The sequence below is a fragment of the Hylobates moloch genome, unplaced genomic scaffold, assembly GCF_009828535.3.
Source record: "Hylobates moloch isolate HMO894 unplaced genomic scaffold, HMol_V3 SCAFFOLD_6, whole genome shotgun sequence".
Taxonomy (NCBI): domain Eukaryota; kingdom Metazoa; phylum Chordata; class Mammalia; order Primates; family Hylobatidae; genus Hylobates; species Hylobates moloch.
The window spans coordinates 32,540,817-32,562,143 of NW_026652281.1; positions in this window are offsets into that span (position 1 = coordinate 32,540,817).

Here is a 21,327-nt window from a genome sequence, read left to right on the forward strand (position 1 = left end):
ATGTGTGAATTTGATCCTGTCATATGATACTAGGTAGCTATTTTGCCCATTAGTTGATGCAGTTTCTTCATAGTGTCAATGGTCTTCATATTTTGGTATGTTTTTGCAATGGCTGGTACTGGTTTTTCCTTTCCGTATTTAGTGCTTCCTTCAGGAGCTCTTGTAAGGCAGGCCTGGTGGTGACAAAATCCCTCAGCATTTGCTTGTGTGTAAAGGATTTTATTTCTCCTTCGCTTATGAAGCTTAGTGTGGCTAGATATGAAATTCTGGGTTGAAAATTCTTTTCCTTAAGAATGTTGAATATTGGCCCCCACTCTCTTCTGGTTTGTAGGGTTTCTGCAGAGAGAGCTGCTGTTAGTCTGATGGGCTTCCCTTTGTGGGTAACCTGACCTTTCTCTCTGGCTGCCCTTAACATTTTTCCTTCATTTCCACCTTGGTGAATCTGACGATTATGTGTCTTGGGGTTGCTCTTCTCGAGGAGTATCTTTGAGGTGTTCTCTGTATTTCCTGAATTTGAATGTTGCCCTGTCTTGCTAGGTTGGGGAAGTTCTCCTGGATAATATCCTGAAGAGTGTTTTCCAACTTGGTTACATTCTCCCCGTCACTTTCAGGTACACCAATCAAACGTAGGTTTGGTCTTTTCACATACTCCTGTATTTCTTGGAGGCTTTGTTCATTCCTTTTCATTCTTTTTTCTCTAATCTTGTCTTCATGCTTTATTTCATTAAGTTGATCTCCAATCTCTGATATCCTTTCTCCCGCTTGATTGATTCAGCTATTTATACTTGTATATGCTTCACAAAGTTCTCGTGCTGTGTGTTTCAGCTCCATCAGGTCATTTATGTTCTTCTCTAAACTGGTTATTCTAGTTAGCAGTTCCTGTAACCTTTTATCAAGGTTCTTAGCTTCTTTGCATTAGGTAGAATATGCTCCTTTAGCTCAGAGGAGTTTGTTATTACCCACCTTCTGAAGTCCACTTCTGTCAATTCGTCAGACTCATTCTCCATCCAGTTTTGTTCCCTTGCTGGTGAGGAGTTGTGATCCTTTGGATGAGAAGAGGCATTCTGGTTTTTGGAATTTTCAGCCTTTTTGCACTGGTTTTTTCTCATCTTCATGGATTTATCTACCTTTCGTCTTTGATGTTGGTGACCTTTGGATGGGGTTTTTATGTGGGCGTCCTTTTTGTTGATGTTGATGCTATTGTTTTTTGTTTGTTAGTTTTCCTTCTAACAGTCAGGCCCCTCTTCTGCAGTTCTGCTGGAGTTTTCTGGAGGTCCACTCCAGATGCTGTTTGCCTGGGTATCACCAGCAGAGGCTGCATAACAGCAAAGATTGCTGCCTGCCCCTTCCTCTGGAAGCTTTGTCCCAGAGGGTACCCACCAGATGCCAGCTGGAGCTCTCCTGTATGAGGTGTCCGTCCACCGCTGCTGGGAGGTATCTCCCAGTCGGGAGGCATGGGGATCAGGGACCCATTTGAGGAGGCAGTCTGTCCCTTAGCAGAGCTCAAGTGCTGTGCTGGGAGATCCGCTTCTCTCTTCAGAGCTAGCAGGCAGGAATGTTTAAGTCAGCTGAAGCTGCGCCCACAGCCACCCCTTCTCCCAGGTGCTCTGTCCCAGGGAGATGGGGGTTTTATCTATAAGCCCCTGACTGGGGCTGCTGCCTTTCTTTCGGAGATGCCCTGCCCAGAAAGGAGGAATCTAGAGAGGCTGTCTGGCTACAGTGGCTTTGCCGAGCTGCGGTGGGTCTGCACCCAGTTGGAACTTCCCAACGGCTTTGTTTACACTGAGGGGAAAACTGCCTACTCAAGCCTCAGTAATGGCAGATGTCCCTCCACCTATCAAGCTCAAGCATCCCAGGTCGACTTCAGACTGCTATGCTGGTAGTGAGAATTTCAAGCCAGTGGATCTTAGCTTGCTGGGTTCCATGGGGGTGGGACCCACTGAGCTAGACCACTTGGCTCCCTGGCTTCAGCCCCCTCTCCAGGGGAGTAAACAGTTCTGTCTCGCTGGCATTCCAGGCACCACTGGAGTAAAAAAAAACTCCTGCAGCTAGCGCGGTGTCTGGCCAAACGGCCTCCCAGTTTTGTGCTTGAAACCCAGGGTCCTGGTGGTGTAGGCACCTGAGGGAATCTCCTAGTCTGCGGGTTGTGAAGACCCTGGGAAAAGCGGAGTATCTGGGCTGGATGGCACCTTCCCTCGAGGCTTCACTTGGCTGGGGAAGGGAGTTCCCTGACCCCTTGCACTTCCCGGGTGAGAAAATGCCCCAAACTGCTTCTGCTCACCTTCTGTGGGCTGCACCCACTGTCTAACCAGTCCCAATGAGATGAACTGTGTACCTCAGTTGGAAATGCAGAAACCACCTGCTTTCTGCGTTGGTCTGGCTGGGAGCTGCATGCTGGAGCTGTTCTTATTCGGCCATCTTGCCAGCCAAGTAAAATATCCATTGCAAACTTTTATGAAGTCCACCTTTTATTACATTCTGTATTAGCCTAACTTTTCTAGAAAACAAGCCTAGTTATTATATATGCTTCATTGGGAACTATAATTGCAAGGGAGTAGGAACGCAGGCAAAAGGAAACTCAGGAAAGCTAGGGAGACAGCGAATACAGGGTGGCATGTTATCGAACTGGTTACAGCTTCAAAACCTAGCTTATTTCTCAGTACTCTGGGATATTTCCAGAGAGGCTATTCAGTATCACTGTGTCTTGGAACAACGTGGGGTGGGAGTGGAAGAAAGAAATTGTCTGTGAACTCTTTCCAATTTTTTCTTTCTTTATCCAAATTTGTCCTATAACTCATGCTCCTGCGTTTCTAGGATATGTCACCTGGTGCCTCTAGGTAGCCCCACTGGAAAATTCAGAGCTTCCATGGGTCCAGTAGAATAGGAACTGAGTCCTGAAGCTATAGCAGAAGAGGAACCCATGGTCCAATCCCTGCCCATAGCCCCTTCTTGATCCCCCTCCCTCTGCCCTGCCAAGGGTGGCAGTGAGTGACAGGGGCTTTAAACCATGGGAACTGTCAGAGTTTCCAGGGACCATTTTGTCAGGAAAGTAGAGCAACATGCTGAAGCCTTGGAAGCAACTGGGGCTGAACTTACCTGGGGAGGGGCATAACTTGGAGACAGTTATAGCCTTTAGTGGAGTCTCAAAACAAGAGTTGCTTGGGCCCTAACTGCTTCAGTCTTTATCGTGCAGCTTTTTCAATTCATATTCACCTAGTTTGCCCAAAGTACATCATGGCACAACTTGGAGTAAGGTCTGGTGTCAGCCCTCCCTCTGTCCTGGAAGCTAACACTTCCCTCTGAGTGTGAGCTTTGTCCTGTTTGGAAGGGCTCCTTTGTGGCCTCTACTTACAGCCCCACTGTACACTCACCCTCCCCTCCATTAGGCGTGATTTATATTTTTGACACCCGGTGAAGTAAAGCCAAGATCTGGGATGTTTTTCTCCCAGAAGTCTTCCCCCAACCCTAAAGGAACTCTGAAGACACCAGGGAGCCTCACCCAAATCTGTCCTTCGACATTCTAGTCCCAAATGCAAATGATTATCTTTGGAGGAAGAGTAACACCTACTCACCCACCAGAATAGTGTCCCCAGAAACCTAGTCCTGCTGAAATGATCTTTGAAGTAATTTTTTGATATATATTCTCAAATAGGAGAGTGCAGGCATTTTATTATGTACCTCAGATTGTTCTGGCAAAGGGTTGGCCAACTATGTGACCCAGTTCCTTAACATTTTGAAAGTCTGAAGTCCTACAACGTATCCTGAGTTCATCAAATGCATCTAGCAAAGAGACATATAAAGGCAGGAGACTAAAACTATCTGCTACCCATGTCTGACTGCCAGACTGACTATAAAACACAAACTTCGTATTGAACAGCTTCGTCACATTCACCTACAGATGCTGTTGGCCCAGTTTTCCTCTTTCCCACCCCGCACTGCACACTCTCTTCTCCCTCTCCCTACCATCACACACATGCAGTTTCTAGCCCTGTTTTTAGCTCTGCAGTCAGCGCTTGCCTCATAGGTGTGAGAGAATCAATTGAAGTGGAATTGAAGAGCAGCCTTCTAGATGGTAAACACGTAGTTGTTCATTTCACATTGCCTTCCCAGAGTCCTAGGGGGATAAAGTTTTAAAATTACATATTTTTATTTATGAGTTACTTATGTGAATATTCTTGTTTAATGTGATACACGTAGGGAATAAAGAATGCTTGAACACAATCTATTCTCTGAATATTTGCACAACAGGCTGTGCTGTAGAAAGAAGCAAGAAACAGCCAGGTGCAGTGGCTCACGCCTGTAATCTCAGCACTTTGGGAGACCGAGGAGGGCAGATCACGAGGTCAAGAGATCGAGACCATCCTGGCCAACATGGTGAAACCCCTTCTCTACTAAAAATACAAAAATTAGCTGGGTATGGTGCTGCGCACCTGTAGTCCCAGCTACTCAGGAGGCTAAGGCAGGAGAATCACTTGAATCCCGGAGGCGGAGGTTGCAGTGAGTCGAGATGGTGCCACTGCACTCCAGCCTGGTGCCAGAGTGAGACTCTGTCTCAAAAAAAAAAAACAGAAGCAAGAAACAGGATAGTATCCAGGTTGTAGGCCACATTTTCCCGTAAAAAACAATATTTATGTTCACCCACCCATAACTAAATGGAGGGTGAGGAAGAGGATGAGAGGGAAATATTTATTAAAATGTAGCAAAAATACACTTTATAATTTATGAACAGATCCCCTTCTAATGTATTCTCAAACTTAAAAGTTGAAAACCATCTCAAATCATCACTCGTCCATTTTCATTTGCACCTAGTTTTCCACGTCCTACCTCCCAGAGGCCTGTACCATTAACAGGACCGATATTTACACATAGGATGTGTGAAAGACAAGAGTGTTTCTTCAGTAATTTTCACCTGTGAACACCATTTGAAAAGAATCAGTGGACATGTCAGAGTGAGGCAAGATTACAGACTGCGTTTTACCCCACAGCTAGTAAAAAAAAGTAAAAAAGAGTAAACACCATAAATAGACAACAGGAAAGAGAAATCAACTCATTAATAGCAAACAAACGAAGCATAAGTTAATACTACACTTGAAAAATGATCTGACGAGAAAAGAAACAGAACTTCTGCCTTAGCTAAGCTGGATCCTAAAGGTGGTCCCCAACTTGCTGAAACTGTGCTAGGAAAAGAAGGTTTCCACAAAACCATGAGAGTTCTCTTTATATCCCCAAACTTGGGGAGGAGCAGAACTGGAGGTATATAGTCAGCCAAGAAGAAATCATGGAAAATCCCTGAAGAATATAAATGCCTGAGGCTGATGCAGGACTAGCGGAGTCCAGAGGAAGCTCCGGAGGTCACTCTTTTGATGTATCTGAGTGAGGGAAAAAGTAGAGCAAAAAAGCAGAAAAAAAAATACATCTAATTATCTCAAATGATGAATAGGAAGCTATGAAATTTGAAGATAAAAGAGAAAATAAAGACACCCGTGCAAAAAGCCAGTGGAAAAGATTACGTTGAAGCGATAGTGAAAATAGCCTTCCCTCACCCTGCCTGCCTTAACGTTAACACTGGCTGAAACCCACAGGCACTCTGATTCTTTCTCTATGCTAAGTGGAAATGAAAGAATGAAATGGGGAAGTAAAAACCAGGGCTGACTCAGGAAGAATCAGAGGTTTCGGGACTCCACAATTAAAGGAGGACTGATCTGAAGCCTGGGGGATACCCCCTCAGCTACTGGACATGCCCATACCAGTCAAGTGAAAGTTGATACAGGACAGTTGACAAAATCTCAGAGCTAAGAAAGTAAAAACTAAAGCCACTAACAAATGCTACCCTCAACTCTAAGCTTTTATTAAAAAGTAGAATGGAATATTGAGCCATCAAGCTAGCATAGATGGAAAGACAAATTGATCGCACGTTAAAAAGAACCAAGAAGACGTATCAGAGAAAATAGAGGTCTGGGCAGAGCTGTTCATGCTAAACACAAGTAGGATAGGAAGAAATGCCATGACAGTTGTGTAATAATTTTAGAGGAAAATACATAAAAGGTATAGAGTATGCAAAAAACAAAAATTCCACTTGAATGCTTCTTGAGATAGAACTAAAGAAGGAAATTAATTCAGTGAAACGAGCTAAAAGACAACTTGACAAAATATCAAAATTAGATGTAAAACACAGAAATCAAAGAAAGAAAGGATTAAAAACACCATTTCTTATGATGTAAATTAGAAACCGCAAAGAAAAGACTGCACACAATTTTAAATTGAATTGTGGACAGAGCAGAGGGGCTATTCATAGTGAATGCAAAGAATGAGACAAACACAAAGTAGATACTAATAACAAAAACCAACCTAAAGATTACTGTGTCTCCAAGGCAAAGAACCCAACAAATAGACACAAAAATACTTTTAAATACGATAATAAGGAGTCTGACTCCATTTTTGATGTTGGCTGACAGATTTCAAGCCCCACTACTCCCTCTTCCCCTTCTGCCTCACATCTGAGCAAAGTGTTAAGCCCAGCTGTTTCCTTTTCTGGGACCGATGGCAAATTCAAACCACATAAGCCCCTGACTGCATCGGGGAACCCTCATCCTGGCCCGACCCCCAACCACCATAAAGCCCCAGGCCAATTGGTCTTCCCTGCTGTCTTAAGCCATTTTTGGTTTTGCTTGAGAGTCTGCTCTGCTCTCCCCAGAAAACCTCATTATGTAAGTAAGAAATCTTGTTACATACCTCCCTGCTGCATGAATGGCATCATCAGTCTAGACACCTGTATCAGTCTGTTTTCACGCTGCTGATAAAGACATACCCAAGACTGGGCAATTTACAAAAGAAGGAGGTTTAATGGACTCATAGTTCCACGTGTCTGGGGAGGCCTCACAATCATGGCAGAAGGCAAAAGGCATGTATCACATGGCAGCAGACAAGAATGAGCCAAGTGAAAGTGGTTTCCCCTTATAAAAGCATCAGATCTCGTGAGGCTTATTCACTACCACAAGAATAGTGTGGGGGAACCGCCCCCATGATTTAATTATCTCCCACTGAGTCCCTCCCACAACCTGAGGGAATTATGGGAGCTACAATTCAAGGTGAGCCGTGGGTGGGGACACAGCCAAACCATATCAACATCTAACCAAACTTGGTGTACAAAGTCTATTTTGCCTCTGTAGGATGATCAAAACAAATATTTAATAGAAGACGATTTGTCTATAATGTTAGAAAAACTGAATATACAGTCTAATGAAAGAGGAAATTATTTTTTGGAAAAACTGATAGAGTATGATGATTATGGGACAGATTCTGGTAAAATTAGCAAATTCCAAGGGTAAAGAAAAATTTATTCAAGCGACATGGTGAAAAAAAGCGTGTCACTTACAAGAGTAAAATAATCAACAACTCTCAGACTTCTTCATAGCAATGTCTACAAAGCGTCGAGAAAAGTGTATCATGCCCAGCCAACATGCTATTCAATATTAAAGCAAAAGTCAAATCTTACTAAACGTGGTTGCATTCATAGTTTTCATGGGCTCTTTTTATAAAAACTAATAGTTGAGAATAAGCCAACCAAGAGATTAATGGAAATAAAGAACTCAGGAGCAGAGATGCTGTGGCATGTAGTGAACATTAAATCCATATAAAACTAAAATTTAGTTAATTTATGAAATTAAGTAGAAATGTTATAATGTTTGATAATATAGAATCATCATATAGCTTAGAGAACTAATTTTTAAGTCGACAAAATTGGGTGGAATAAAGTTTTAAGAGTACTTATTTCTTTATCTTTCAAAGCAAATGCTATGAATCAAACATTCTCTTAAAGAAATACAACAGTGCCCCATAAATATCTATACCTACTAAGTCCCAACAAAATTTTTAAAAATTAAAATGAAATACGTTATTTAAAGAATAAATTGATTATACATTCTTAAAATGTTTCTATAATCTTTTCTTTTTTTTTTTTTTTGAGTTGGAGACTCGCTCTGTCGCCCACTGCAAACTCCGCCTCCTGGGTTCACACCATTCTCCTGCCTCAGCCTCCTAAGTAGCTGGGACTACAGGCGCCTGCCACCACACGTGGCTAATTTTTTGTATTTTTAGTTGAGACGTGGTATCACTATGTTAGCCAGGATGGTCTCAATCTCCTGACCTCGTGATCTGCCCCCCTCAGCCTCCCGAAGTGCTGGAATTACAGGCATGAGCCACCACGCCAGGCCCCAAATGTTTCCATAATCTCTTTAAAACTTTGCAGAGGTGGCAATCTAGAGAACTCTAGTCCGAATATGGCTCATGGGCTATAGAAATACTGTGCTTGCTTATTTTGTTTAACCTACTCAGTGATGACATAGACAATGTAACCAGGGAGTTTCTTATTTTGAAAACAATAGAAGCAACTTAATTTTTATAGTTTGCTGCATGAGTCACGTAGTCCCTATGCCTAAAGGCATTTAAGTTTGTGACCCCCATCTTAGTGGAATATTTTAGGGACAAACATCTCTTTGTTAAGGAAACAACTCTTTAATATATAGCAATTTCTATAGTTTCTTTTTCTTCTCTTTTCCACATTAATAAAATCATTTCTATGTATCCGTATCACATAGATATATAGCATATAGATTGAGATCTAGATATAAATATGCATAGAGTGATTACTAAAATTAGGTTTGGTTAATGTCCACAATTATTTCAGGCTGGTGAGATTTTCTGTAAGTGTTTACCTTCTCTGTATTACTTAAATTTCCAATGATGAGAATTAATTATTTTTACCATCAGTTACTATTCAAAAGATCATGAAGACCAAGATAATTAGTTATGTGCCCGGGATATTTTATATTAGGTACTAAAATAGTTTACATGCCAAGAAAAATTCTTTGTGGGATCTAACATTAACATCATTCTTATGGTAATTTGTAAATAATATTAATGTATTATTATCAAATTATACTTAAGATTTTTGTGTGTTAAAGGTCTAACGTAAATTATTAATATTATTGCATTTGGGAAAAAGGCAAATATATCTCTTCAGTGTAACTGCCTATTTTTTATTTACACAAGATTTTAAAAGGTTTTTTCTTTACAGTTTGCTTAGATTAGTAAATTAACAAGATGGGTACAGTTACCTTCCTTCAGGATCAGAGTCGGCGTGGCATTGCTAAAGACAAAGTGGTGCTTCTAACAAGCCAAAGAGCTCGAGAGATTCCAATCTGCCCCTTAGAGCCATAGGTAAATACAGATTATTTGAAGGACTCTACCCAGTCTCCTCAATGTTCCAGCATGCCATACCCATTCTCAGTTCTGTGTCTAGTTTTGTAGTCTCTTCTTTGGAATATACTCTCCCCACAGTTCCTACCTCTCCAGAAGGGAATATGTGGAGGTTATTTGGGTTGTTCCAATGCCTTACAAATGTTACTGATACATAGCAGGAATCACAGACTCACACAATGATGAATTATCCACCCAAGGTGCCAATAGCATCTGTGTGGAGAAACCAAACCTTCAAGACTTCAAGACCCAAATCAGTTCGCACTTTCTAAAATGTACACCACCTACTCACCTTCTTCTCTGGACTTTGAGAGGGTTTCTTATATGAAGCAAACATTTTAGCAAGGAATTCTATATGATTGCCTTTCTTCATTAGCCAACTGTTGTAAAGGTATAGATCCATCCTTAGATTTCTTCAGAGACCTCATCATACACAGTATCATATGGGTGCCTGCGATAGATAAAATAAAACTATTTCAAACCCTTTTACAGTGAAGATTTAAGCTCTCAGTTGGACAGCAAATTTAGTTAAATGGTATGTCTAAGGATGCAGAAATCTGTGAACACTATATTCAAGGAGAAATAGTGTTTCACTAAGCACATAACTTTATTTGATTCCTTGATTTATTCTACTTTGAAGTTAGTAAGTTTTACTGAGATCTTGAAAAATGAATTGAAATACTGTATTTTCACAGCTGTCTTTCCAGAATTCAAGACACTTCACAATGCTTTCATGTTTCGACAAACTAATGTTAAAATACTGTGTTCCAAATGTGTCTATAAAATTTTTTTTGATTCCCTCATGACTTTTCCTTATTTTTGTATGACAGAATTTGTTCATCAAGGTCAACTTGGTAAATATATAATTGTGGAACATTTGATTTGAGGTTTAACTTTAGTGTGAAAGCCTATTAACTCAATCATACCTAGTGCCCTAATCTTGATTTCTAATATTCTCCAATAAAAAGAACCTGGACTTCCTGGAGAAATGGCTGATTCTAGGACTGGGGCAGTAAGTACAAAATGAGCCTGTGATATCTTGTAGTGCAGGGAGTGAGGAAGGGCCAAAAATTTAAAATAAAATTTTAAAACTCACAATGATTCAGATATGTTAAAGGACCATAGAACGCAACTGAAAAAAACTCCTAATAGCTTAAAACGAAATAATAAAATGAATACCCACAAGTCCATAGTGATATAAACAAATAATTTAATAAATTATTGCATTCTTTAAATAATTGAATAATTATTGAGTAAATAGAAGGGAGAGAAGACAAAATTTCCTGCATAAAATTACAAATAATTCGTATAAATACCCATCCCTAAAAAGAGGGAAGCATAACTCTCTACTCCTTAATTATAGGCTACACATAGTAGTGACTTCTTTCCAAACAGTGCAGTTTGTAAGGGTGGTAGGGATAGAGTCACTTTACAGTGAAGAATCCTGACAAACACCACCTCAACCAGATGATCAAGGCCAACATTTTCAGTGATGAATCATGTTGGTAGTAAGTACTCTTGGTATGGTATCATGAAAATGGCAATTGGTCTTTGTGTCTTCTTCCAGAAACCCATAACTCTGGTTTCATTATGAGAAAAACATCAGACAAATTCCAGTTTGGGGACATTCTACAAAATACTTGACTAGGACTCCTCAAAACTGTCAAGGTCATCAAAAACAAGAAAAGCCCAAGAACCTGTCACAGTCTAGAAGAGCCTAAAAAGACATGATGACTAAATGTAATGTGGTATTGTCTGTGGGATCCTGGAACATAAAAAGGACATTGGGCAATAACTAAGAAATATGGATAAAGCACGGACTTTGGTTAACAATAATTTCTTATTATTGGTTCCTTCATTGTAACAAATATGCCATACTCATTTGTCGGTAATGTGGGAAATTGGGTGTGGGGTATATGGCCATTTTTAAGTCTTCACAATTTTTCTGTTTCTGAAACAGTTGTAGAAGATAAAGTTTATTTATTTTAAACCTATTAACTATTTTCAACTTTTTGAATTATGAAAGGAGTACTACTGTCAAAATGACACTTATAAAACTTAGAAACATTATCACCGTTACACTTTCCATAGCAGCACAAATAGGTCACAGGCACCATTGTGAGTGCTATGCGGTGCCACCCAAATCCTCCCTTTAGAGGAAGGATGTATTCCCACAGCTACAGTGAAGGGTACTGGCTGACACTGCTGAGCTGTCAGTTCTCCTCAGGAATTGCCTCACCTAAGGTGTACCACTTAGCCCAAGGCCACGTCCATTTCTCAGTGCAGTCTGTATCTGACTGGTAATATTTAACAACCAGATCTCTGAAGAGAGAAAACCAAATGCCCTAATTTGTAGCCTTTAACCTGTTTCTGTAGTGTTTATGTTTCTACTATAGCCCATGTCAAGTACCAAAATGTGATCAATGAATAGCCATTGGGGAAGAGATGCATACAGTCACCTCCCAAGCTGGAATGAGTCAGCTCTAGCATACCACTGTGTGCTTTCGATATCAACTTGGGACTACACTGAAGAGCCATTTCAAATTCATTTCAAATTCACAGCCCCTAGGGGGCCAGCTGAGGCCTTATTGTGACTGCATTGCAGCCCAATCTCTCCCTCTACACAACTCTGCTTCCTTTCTATCCCTACTAAGCATTCAACTCAACAGCACTCAACTTCCTGCATGTGAATCTCATCTCAGATTCTGCTTCCTAGGAATCTAAAGTGCAACAGGGAGTTCTTGCTGGACAAACTAACCAAGAAGATTATTATTCAATGATTGCTAAAAGTACTTGAAGACAATTATGCTGGCGATGATGATGCTGGTGGTGGTGATCATAGGACAACAAAGGAAAGGAAAAGTTTTTGTCTGACAAACTCTGGAATTCTATTCGAGAGTCAGTATATGAAACTGACAAGGAGTCAGTATATGAAAAAGTAAAAATGATAACCAAGATGAGATGGTTGAGATGGGGCCTGACTGTGTTGCCCAGGCCGGTCTCAAACTCCTAGGCTCAGGGAGTCTGCCTGCCTAAGCCTCCCTAGTAGCTGGGATTACAGGCATGCACCTCCATGCCTGTTAATAATCAAATATTTTAATGTAAATAATTTATGCTACTATTTAGGATACCCAGAGGACCTTTTGTAACCACCCCTATTTTACTTTACTTGCATATGCCCTTAACATGTAATCCATGTTGGCTCTTACCATTATCCAGCATGCATTTATTGAATATCTACCTTGTGCCAAGCTCTGTGCTAGGGATCTTGCGCTTAAAAAACACAATCCCTTCTCCTAAGCTTCTAAGGAACTTACACATCAGTATGAGGCCACAAAACAACAGTGAAGTGAAAAAGTGTCATGATTCATCCGAGTACAGGGTGCTGTGGATGCTCTGAATACATAATGATAGCCATCATTTATCAAGTTATGTTTGCTGGGTACCCAGGATTGTTTCTGATGCTTTACAAGCATTATCTCATTAAATCTCACAGCAATCTCCTTTTAGATTCTTGCATATACCATCACAGTAAGTGATTACACCCTTACCTCTTTCATATTTGGCTTGTTGTTTTAACTAGTCTGACATCTGACAGTTCAGCTCTCTCCCCCAGCTCAGCAAAGTCTCTGATGGTTGGTCCTTGGTTCATGATGTGTGGCTACCCAGCTCATAAAACTGGCCTGGTGCCTTTTCTTCCCGAGGCCAACCTTTCCTGCATTTTCTTAGATCTAGTGGCCCCCCTCCCTTTTTTTTTGCTTAAATTAGCCAGAGCTGCTTGCAGTTGAAAGATCCCAGCTGACATAAACAATAAGTGTATGATCATTTGATCATTACAAGCCAACAAAGATATAGAAAAGAGAGAGATGATAATGTTTGATACAGTGCTGTTCCTAAAGAACCCAGGGAAAAGGGATCCATCCCAATTGACTGTCCTTTAACAGGAGAGAAACTTGTTTCACTGAAACTACAAGAGTGGAGGCAAAAAAGAGGTATGGATGAGATTCTTACTAGGATTGGGGGCAGGAGAAAGAATCAGAATGTCAAAGTTATGAATTGGATGGTCTCTATCATTTTCAAGAAAACGGCAACATTGAGGAGATGATAAAGAAGTCGGGAGTTAAAGAGGCCAAACATTTAAACAGCTGCTTTGGAGAGTGGCCGAGGAATTGACTGGACTGAAGGAGGAATTGTTATGGTAATATGGAATGGCATCAGTCTGTATAACTGGGTACCTTCACCACAGACAGCTTGAGAAAGAGACATAGCAGGCGTCAGGCCTTTTATGTAAAACATTTTCTAAACTTTATTTATTGTGCTAAATGTATCCTTTTTTAAAGTTATAATGTTATAACAGTTATAATGTTAAAGTTTTTTAAAGTATAAATTTGAAAAATCAAATTGAAAAGTTTAAATAGTGCCAGACATGCTGGCTCACACCTGTAATCCCAGGGCTTTGGGAGACTGAGGCAGGAGGATCACTTGAGGCCAGGCATTAGAGACCAGCCTGGGCAACATAGCGCTCGAGCCCTGATCTTAAAAAGTTAAATAAAATTAAAAGTTAACCAGGGATGGTGGCTCTCACCTTTAGTCCCAGCTACTGAGCAGGCTAAAGCGGGAGGATCATTTGAGCCCAGGAATTTGAGGTTACAGTGAGCTATGATTGTGCACTCCAGTCTGGGCAACAAAGTGAGACCCTGACTTTTTAAAAAAACCAACAAAAACTTGAGAAAATCATCTTTTATTACAAAGAAAAGATAAAAATCTCAAGGTACCCAGCCTTAAATAATCTTTTTGAAAAAATTCCAAGTCTATTTGAAAAATAGTGGTCTTGATTTTGTTCCGTGTAAAACCTAAAGTACATACAAATGACCAGCAGAGGGAGCCAAAACCATGCATGTGTTTCTTTTGTAGCTCGCTTTTAGGAAAATGGATGATTAAAAATTACAAAATGCAAATAACCCTCATCATTCAAGAATACATGCAAAAATCATAGAAATCACATATTTAGTGCTACTCTATGCCAAGTACTGTATGGAAAATTCAAAGCTAGAACGGGATTCTAAATGTGAAGCAACTGAAAAAGCGTTCCTTCCTCTCAATCTCTAGGACTTTTTTAGGTTTTTGTTTTTGTTTTTTTCTTTCTCTAGGACTTTTTGTAGTAACTCTTGAAAAGCAAAGTAATTTCTGTTCTATTGAAGTGGGAACATTTTATGAGTTGCATGGACACTTTTCAGTTCCTATTGCTGAGAACACAATTGTTAGCAGCGTGTCGAAAAGAAACGGGAGGGCCTTAGCTTACACCTCTTAAATCAGGCTCTAGGTATCTCTCAGAAAGCAGAAGGAATAGATTTTTTGTGGAAATTTATTGAAAAGCAATTTGCTGCAACTACACTATACATGTCTCTCCATTTTCTGGACAATAAATGCATTAGTTAGGGCGTTTTGTTTATAAATAAGAGAATCCAACTCTGACCAACTCTGGCTAACTAAGGGGGGAAAATAATTTACTGAAAGAATGCTGGTTAGTACTGTCCTTTCAATAATTTATAAATAAAATTTGGGGAAAATGGTTGATATTTAAAAATGACAATGTATATATTTTGTACAACTTTATGTTCACAAATTTGAAAATTTATATAAAATAGATAACTTATAGAAACATATATATGTAATATGTAATACATAAGAAAAATATAAGAAAACGTTTTAAAAACGAATGTATTATTGAAAACCTTCCTATTAAAAAAAAGAGAGAGAGAGAAATAAAACAACAACAAAAAATCCCTTCAGGTCCAACTGGCCTCACTGGCAAGTTCCAATAAACATGTGAGGATGAATAGTTTCACCTGAAACAAAGACTTGTAGAGAAAAGAAAATGGTGACCATCTCCTTTTATGTGGCAAGCATCACCTTGACATTAAAGCCCAACAAGGACTTTAATTTGCAGAAAAATGGAGTAGACATGCTTTTTTTCTATTCTTCTCACTACATACAGTTACAAACCCTGGACATTATGAATAAAACAAATATAAGATGACTCTGAAAGGCAGAGAGGAGGCAGACCGGCTAGGGACCTGGGAAATGAGGAAGGACAGAGCAGTAAGTACCCTGGGTTTCTTTTTACTTTCTTTTACTTCATACATTCTTGGGTGTATGAACACTGGGTAATGGAGATGTCAGCAATCCAGAAATGCCAATGGGCACAGATGGAAAAAGCTCCCAAAACCTTGGTCTCTGTAGCCAAAGAACAAAGAAACAGGCAGCCCAGAAAGACAGAAAGGTTTTAAACAATAACCCCTCTACTCCACCAACCATCACAGAAGAAAACTGTGCCCTCACTCCCACCAGCAAAAGCTGAATAGGGAACCTGGACTTCCACGTTGGCCAGGCTGTAATGAGGTGCCCCAGCAACGGAACACATACTCACCAACACACATCATAACTCAACCTCTGAAAGCTGAAAAGCAAATTTTTTAAAGCAACCAGAGAGAAACAATGCATTACTTCTGGGAAAAAAACAATTCAAAGGACAGGTTTCTCTTCAGAAACACTGGAAGCTAGAAGAAAGTAGCAAAAAATGTTTTAAATGAGATCCCTAAGATCAAGAAAAAGGTAAGGCTGTTTGCTCTCACTACTGCTGTGAGAGTAATGGGAGGTCTCGCCAGAGTAATAATGAAAGAAAATGCATACACATTAGAAAGGAAGAAATAAAACTGTCCCTATTTGCAGATGACAAATTCCATCTACATAGAAAATTCCAAAACAATTTATGAAGATTTTTTTTTAAATCTACGAACAGCCTTCTAAAACTAATAAGGGACTTCAACAAAGAATCAAGGTAATAGAAATGTCAGTTCTTCTCAAATTGATACGCAGATTTAACACATTCCTATTAAAATGCTAGCAAGATTTTTTTGTGGGTATAGACAAGATTAATCTAAAATGTATATGGAAAAGTAAATCAACTGTAGTAGTTAAAATGATGTTTAAAAGAAAAACAAAATGGGGGGAATTATTTGGTTTCAACTGCCTGGGTCCACATATACACAGATTTTCTTCTGCCTCAGCCGTCCCTGAGACAGCAAAACCAACCCATTCTCTTCATCCTCCTTCTCAGCCTACTCAATGTGAAGAAGAGAAGGATGAAGATCTTTATGATGATCCACTTCCATTTAATGAATAGTAAATCTATTTCCCCTTCATGATGATTTTCTTAACATTTTCTTTTCTTTAGCTTACTTTATTGTAAGAATGCAGTGTGTAAATATATAACATACAAAATATGCATTGGTACCCCTCACCTGTATACTGTTCAAGAGACAACTGTGTTATATATCTGCCATCACAAAGACTATGTGGTATTGTCAGATGAATAGATGCATAGATCAATGTAACAGCCTAGAGAACCCAGAAATAGCCCAGCACAAGTATGGCCAACAGACTTTTTACAACAGTGCAAAAGCAATTCAGTGGAGGAAGGATAGTCTTTTCAACAAATGGTGCCGAAAAACAGTTGGATATCCATAGGCAAAAAGGAACCTCGACCTAAACCTCACATCTCACATGTCATACAAAAATTAACTCAAAATGGATCACATAAAACATTTAGAAGATAATATAGGAGAAAATCTTTGGTAAAAACTGGTTGGATAAGAGTTCTTAGACATAAAACCAAAAGCACAATCTGTAAAAGACAAAAATTTATAAATTAAACTTCACTAGAATTAAAACTATTGCTCTGTGAAAGACCTTATTGGGAGGATGAAAACAAGCTGTAGAGAGAAAAATATTTGCAAACACGTATCTGACAAAGAACTTATAGCTAGAATGTATAAAAAATTCTCAGAACACAGTATTAAAAAATCAGATAATCTGGTTAGAAAATGGGCAAAAGATATGAAGAAACATTTCATTAGGATTACATACAGATAGCAAATAAACACATGAAAATATCAGCCATTAGGGAAATGCAAATTAAGAACACAAGGAGATATCGTGACTTACCCATCTAAATGGTTAAAATAAAAAATAGTAACACTACTAACTGCTGGTGAGGATTAGACAAAGTGGATCCCTCATACATTGCTGGTGGGAATGCAAAAGGGTACAGACACTCTGGAAAACATTGTGGCAGTTTCCCACAAAACTAAACATATAACATATGAACCAGCAATTGCACACAGGAACGTTCCTCAACCCTGGTCCCTTTCCAGTGTTCCCTGTTCCAATATTCAGTGATTGGCCATACCATCTGTTTGTCGATGGAAACCAAGAAAGTGGGAGACTCCTGTGGCTTCCGTCTTCCTCACCCCACGTATCTCTTCCATCACAAAGTCCTTTTGTTTGTTTTCCTCACTGCAGCCAGTGTGGTCTTTTAAAAATGCAGGTATGATTGTGTCATCCACTGCCACCCCCCTGGCTTCAAGCACTTCAATGGTTTCCTGTTGTTTTTTGGACATCTAACAAATTTCTTTTCCTTTCTTTTTTTTTTTTAATACCAGTTGTCACTCTGTTGCCCAGGCTGGGGTACAGTGGCACAAACATGACACACTGCAGCCTTGACCTCCTGGGCTCAAGCGATCTTCCCAACTCAGCCTCCTGAGTACCTGGGACTACAGGCACTTACCACCAGGCCCAGTCATTTTTTTAGTTTTATTTTTAGTAGAGACAAGGTCTTGCTGTGTTGCCCCAAATCGTCTCAAAATTCTGGGCTCAAGTGATCCTCCCACCTCGGCATCCCAAAGTGCTGGGATTACAGGTGAGAGCCACCACGCTTGGCTTCAACTTCCTTAATGTGCCTAAAAGGCCTCCCCTGATATGAATACTCTCTGCTCTGCAGAGGCTTCTCATGCTTTCCCCTCCACCCATCCAGGCTTCTTTTACTGTCTGGAACATGCTCTACCCTTCAACATGCTCTTTACTCTGCCAAAAACATTCTCCCCCACCTGCCAAAAATATTCTCCCCCACCTGCCAAAAACATTCTCCCCCACCCGCATCTTCTTCTCTGCGATTTTTTTCTCTTTTCAAGCCCCAGAACCGTGATCACTCCTTTAGGGAAGACTTCTGTGACCACCCAGACTATGTAAAGATGTCCTTAATAACTCCTCTCACCCATTACTCTTTTCACACTCATTTCTGTCATGACATTATTATTCCATCTCTCTCTCCCCCCATGACTATTCTGTAAAGTCCATAAGAGCAGAGACCATGTTTGAGCATGGTCTCTTACCCATTGTATCCTTAGCACCTAGTAAAGTGTCTAGGATATAAGAGGTGCTTGGTAAATGAATGAATAAATGAATAATGGGTCACTAAGTAGTGTATCTATTAAGTGCACTATGCTATTGAATGCACTATTGAAGGAAAAACAATTAAACTCAGTCACTGATCGCGCTGAATTTATTGTATCTGACATAAGCTTTGGCCAACTTAAAAAGAATATACAAACAACCATACAATACTGAGGAAAAAATAACCTTTTAGAACTGCACATTATAAATACAGAAGAAACATTTTTCAAACTGCATATGCATCTTAAGTAATACATTGTTTATTAGACATAAATAGTAATGAGAGTCATTTCCCTTCCACAGAGTAAAGAAAAATACAGAATTTTAGGAATCTATGAACTTTAAAAAGAATATTCTAAGTCCAGGATTAAAATATAGGTTCTGAAAAGGAAAAAGTAGTACAAAAACTGTGTATGTTAAATCATACATATGGACTATTGTCCTAAGTAACCTCAAACTATCTTCTGCTGTTGCAGACATCAGAGAGAATGAAGGAAAAAAGAAAAAGTAGACAGAAGAGAGAGGACACATAGGGATTTTTAAAAGGTATTTTATACAATAATATGAACCAACCTAAAGCACACGATGTCTAACACATAGTAAATGTCAATAAATGCTGGAAAAAAATCCGCACATCAAATGGCAACTTTCTGCAGGACCATTTTGCTGTACAACTCTAGGGGGCATAATTGGCATTGTACAGCTGTCCACGTAAAAGTCACCTTCTGGACTTAAGTAATAAATGTCCCTGTATGGCCAAACATTGAAGCCTTGTATGTGTAAATGTTTAAAAATGTCCAAAGCATTCATTACATAACTACCATCTATGACATCCACAGACTATCCAAAATGGCATTGTTCACTTTTATAAAAATAGAGGTTAAATGATTTTTCTGTAAGTTAGCATCCCATGTCTATACCGGCAATGGATCCAAGATGTAGTGTCTTGGATAGGAGTAGCTGGAAGGGGAGGTACAGAAGGATTATCTAAGACAGAGTACAGATATGCTTTAACTCTTACAAATTACACTCAAAGTTGTCACACAAATTGACGTGATATGGCATTCTAGACCAAAATCCTTGCATAAATGGGCGCAGGATAATTTGTCTAAATCCTTCAGTATGTACTGGTTTAATTTAAATACCCTTTTGTAAAATAGCTTTCCTTCCATTTTATACATATTCATGAAGACATGCTATCAGCATTGAAAGATAGCCAAGCAGAAAAAAGTCCTATCACACTGACAAGACAATTTCCTTGGGTAATGTAATCAGATAGTACAGCTGCATTCCTTGTTAATCTGAATTTAGTTCAAATAGCTAAAGAGCTTTATTCACTTTGTAATAAAAATTAGACACTTGCAAAATAAGTTTCGGACAACTCACATAAATTTATTTTCGTAATAATTATTTATTGCAAGAGACTTTTTAAAAATACATTGAAATGGCATTACATCAAGATGAAATAACCTGATTTCTAAAAGTTTACTTCATCAAATGCTTTACTAGGCTTCCATAATAGCAGTATTAGGTGTCTGCTTACTTAATTATGCAGTTTTTTACTTAATTTTTTGTCTTACTTGGAAAATTTACCAATATAATTTTTCAACACACTTTTTAAGCCAGATCATTTTAAACCAGATTCCTTAAGACTGAGTGACAAGAGGAGACAGAAAGGAAGGAGGCTTTAATGCTAATTTGCCTAGGATTATTTTTTAGCATGAAAGTTGGACAACTGATGATATAGGGCAGTGTTTCTCAGATGTATCAGATCATGAGACTTAACTGCGATGCTTGTTTAAAATTATGGAATCCCAGGTCTCATTCCTATAGGTTCTGATTCCTGAGGTTTGGGATGGGTCTTAGGAATGTTTATTATATTAAAAGCACTTAATGAGCGCAGTGTAGGAAATATGTGGCATCACTGAAAGAACTCTGACCTAGTCTTAGTGTTCAAAACACCAGGGCTGCTAGTTCTTCTGTGTGTCCTTACCTGAGTCATTTAATCTTACTGGGTCTAAATCTCCTCAGTTGCAAAGGTACAAAAACAACAAAAAACAAAAAGAGTTTGGCCTTAGTCCATAAACCCCATGAAGACAGGAGCCCGGCAGATTTTGTTCACTGCCTGATCCCCTGCACCTAGCCTGCTGCCTGTCACAGAGCAGCCTCTCTGTTAGTATTTGTCGACTGATTCACTATACGGATGAGCTGCAAGGCTCTTTTTGGCTCTAAGATTGTATGATTCTAAAATGAAGAAGTAATAAATGCATTTGGTCTGCCAATTACAAAATAATAATTATTCTCAAAAATAAAACAAGATATAAATTGAAAAAGGCCCTGCTTGTTTTTACTGGTTTCCAGGCGGCACATTCCTGGTGAGCATTTCAAAGAATGTGATTTGGGTAATTTGATTTTACGTCTTCCTTACTGGGCTGTGATGGTTAAAGGAAATGCAATTCATTACCATGTTAACACAATGTTTAGTTCACGGTGTATGCTCAACAAAAGTAAGTGAAATCTGGAAACCCCAGTAAATTCTATGGAGAATGATGCAGAAGAATGTAAGTTCTCTTGCTCCATGGACAGGTGTACTGTAGTCACACCATTACTTTTAGGATTTTCTTATTTTAATCCTAAAACATACATCAAGCACCAAATCCAGAATTGTCAGAAACGTTCCCTGGCACAAGTAGATTGTGCAGAAGTGATTGTTAAAAACTGATTATGAAGGAAAAATAAATCCTGAAAACTCTATTTATAAAAGGCCGGTCATGG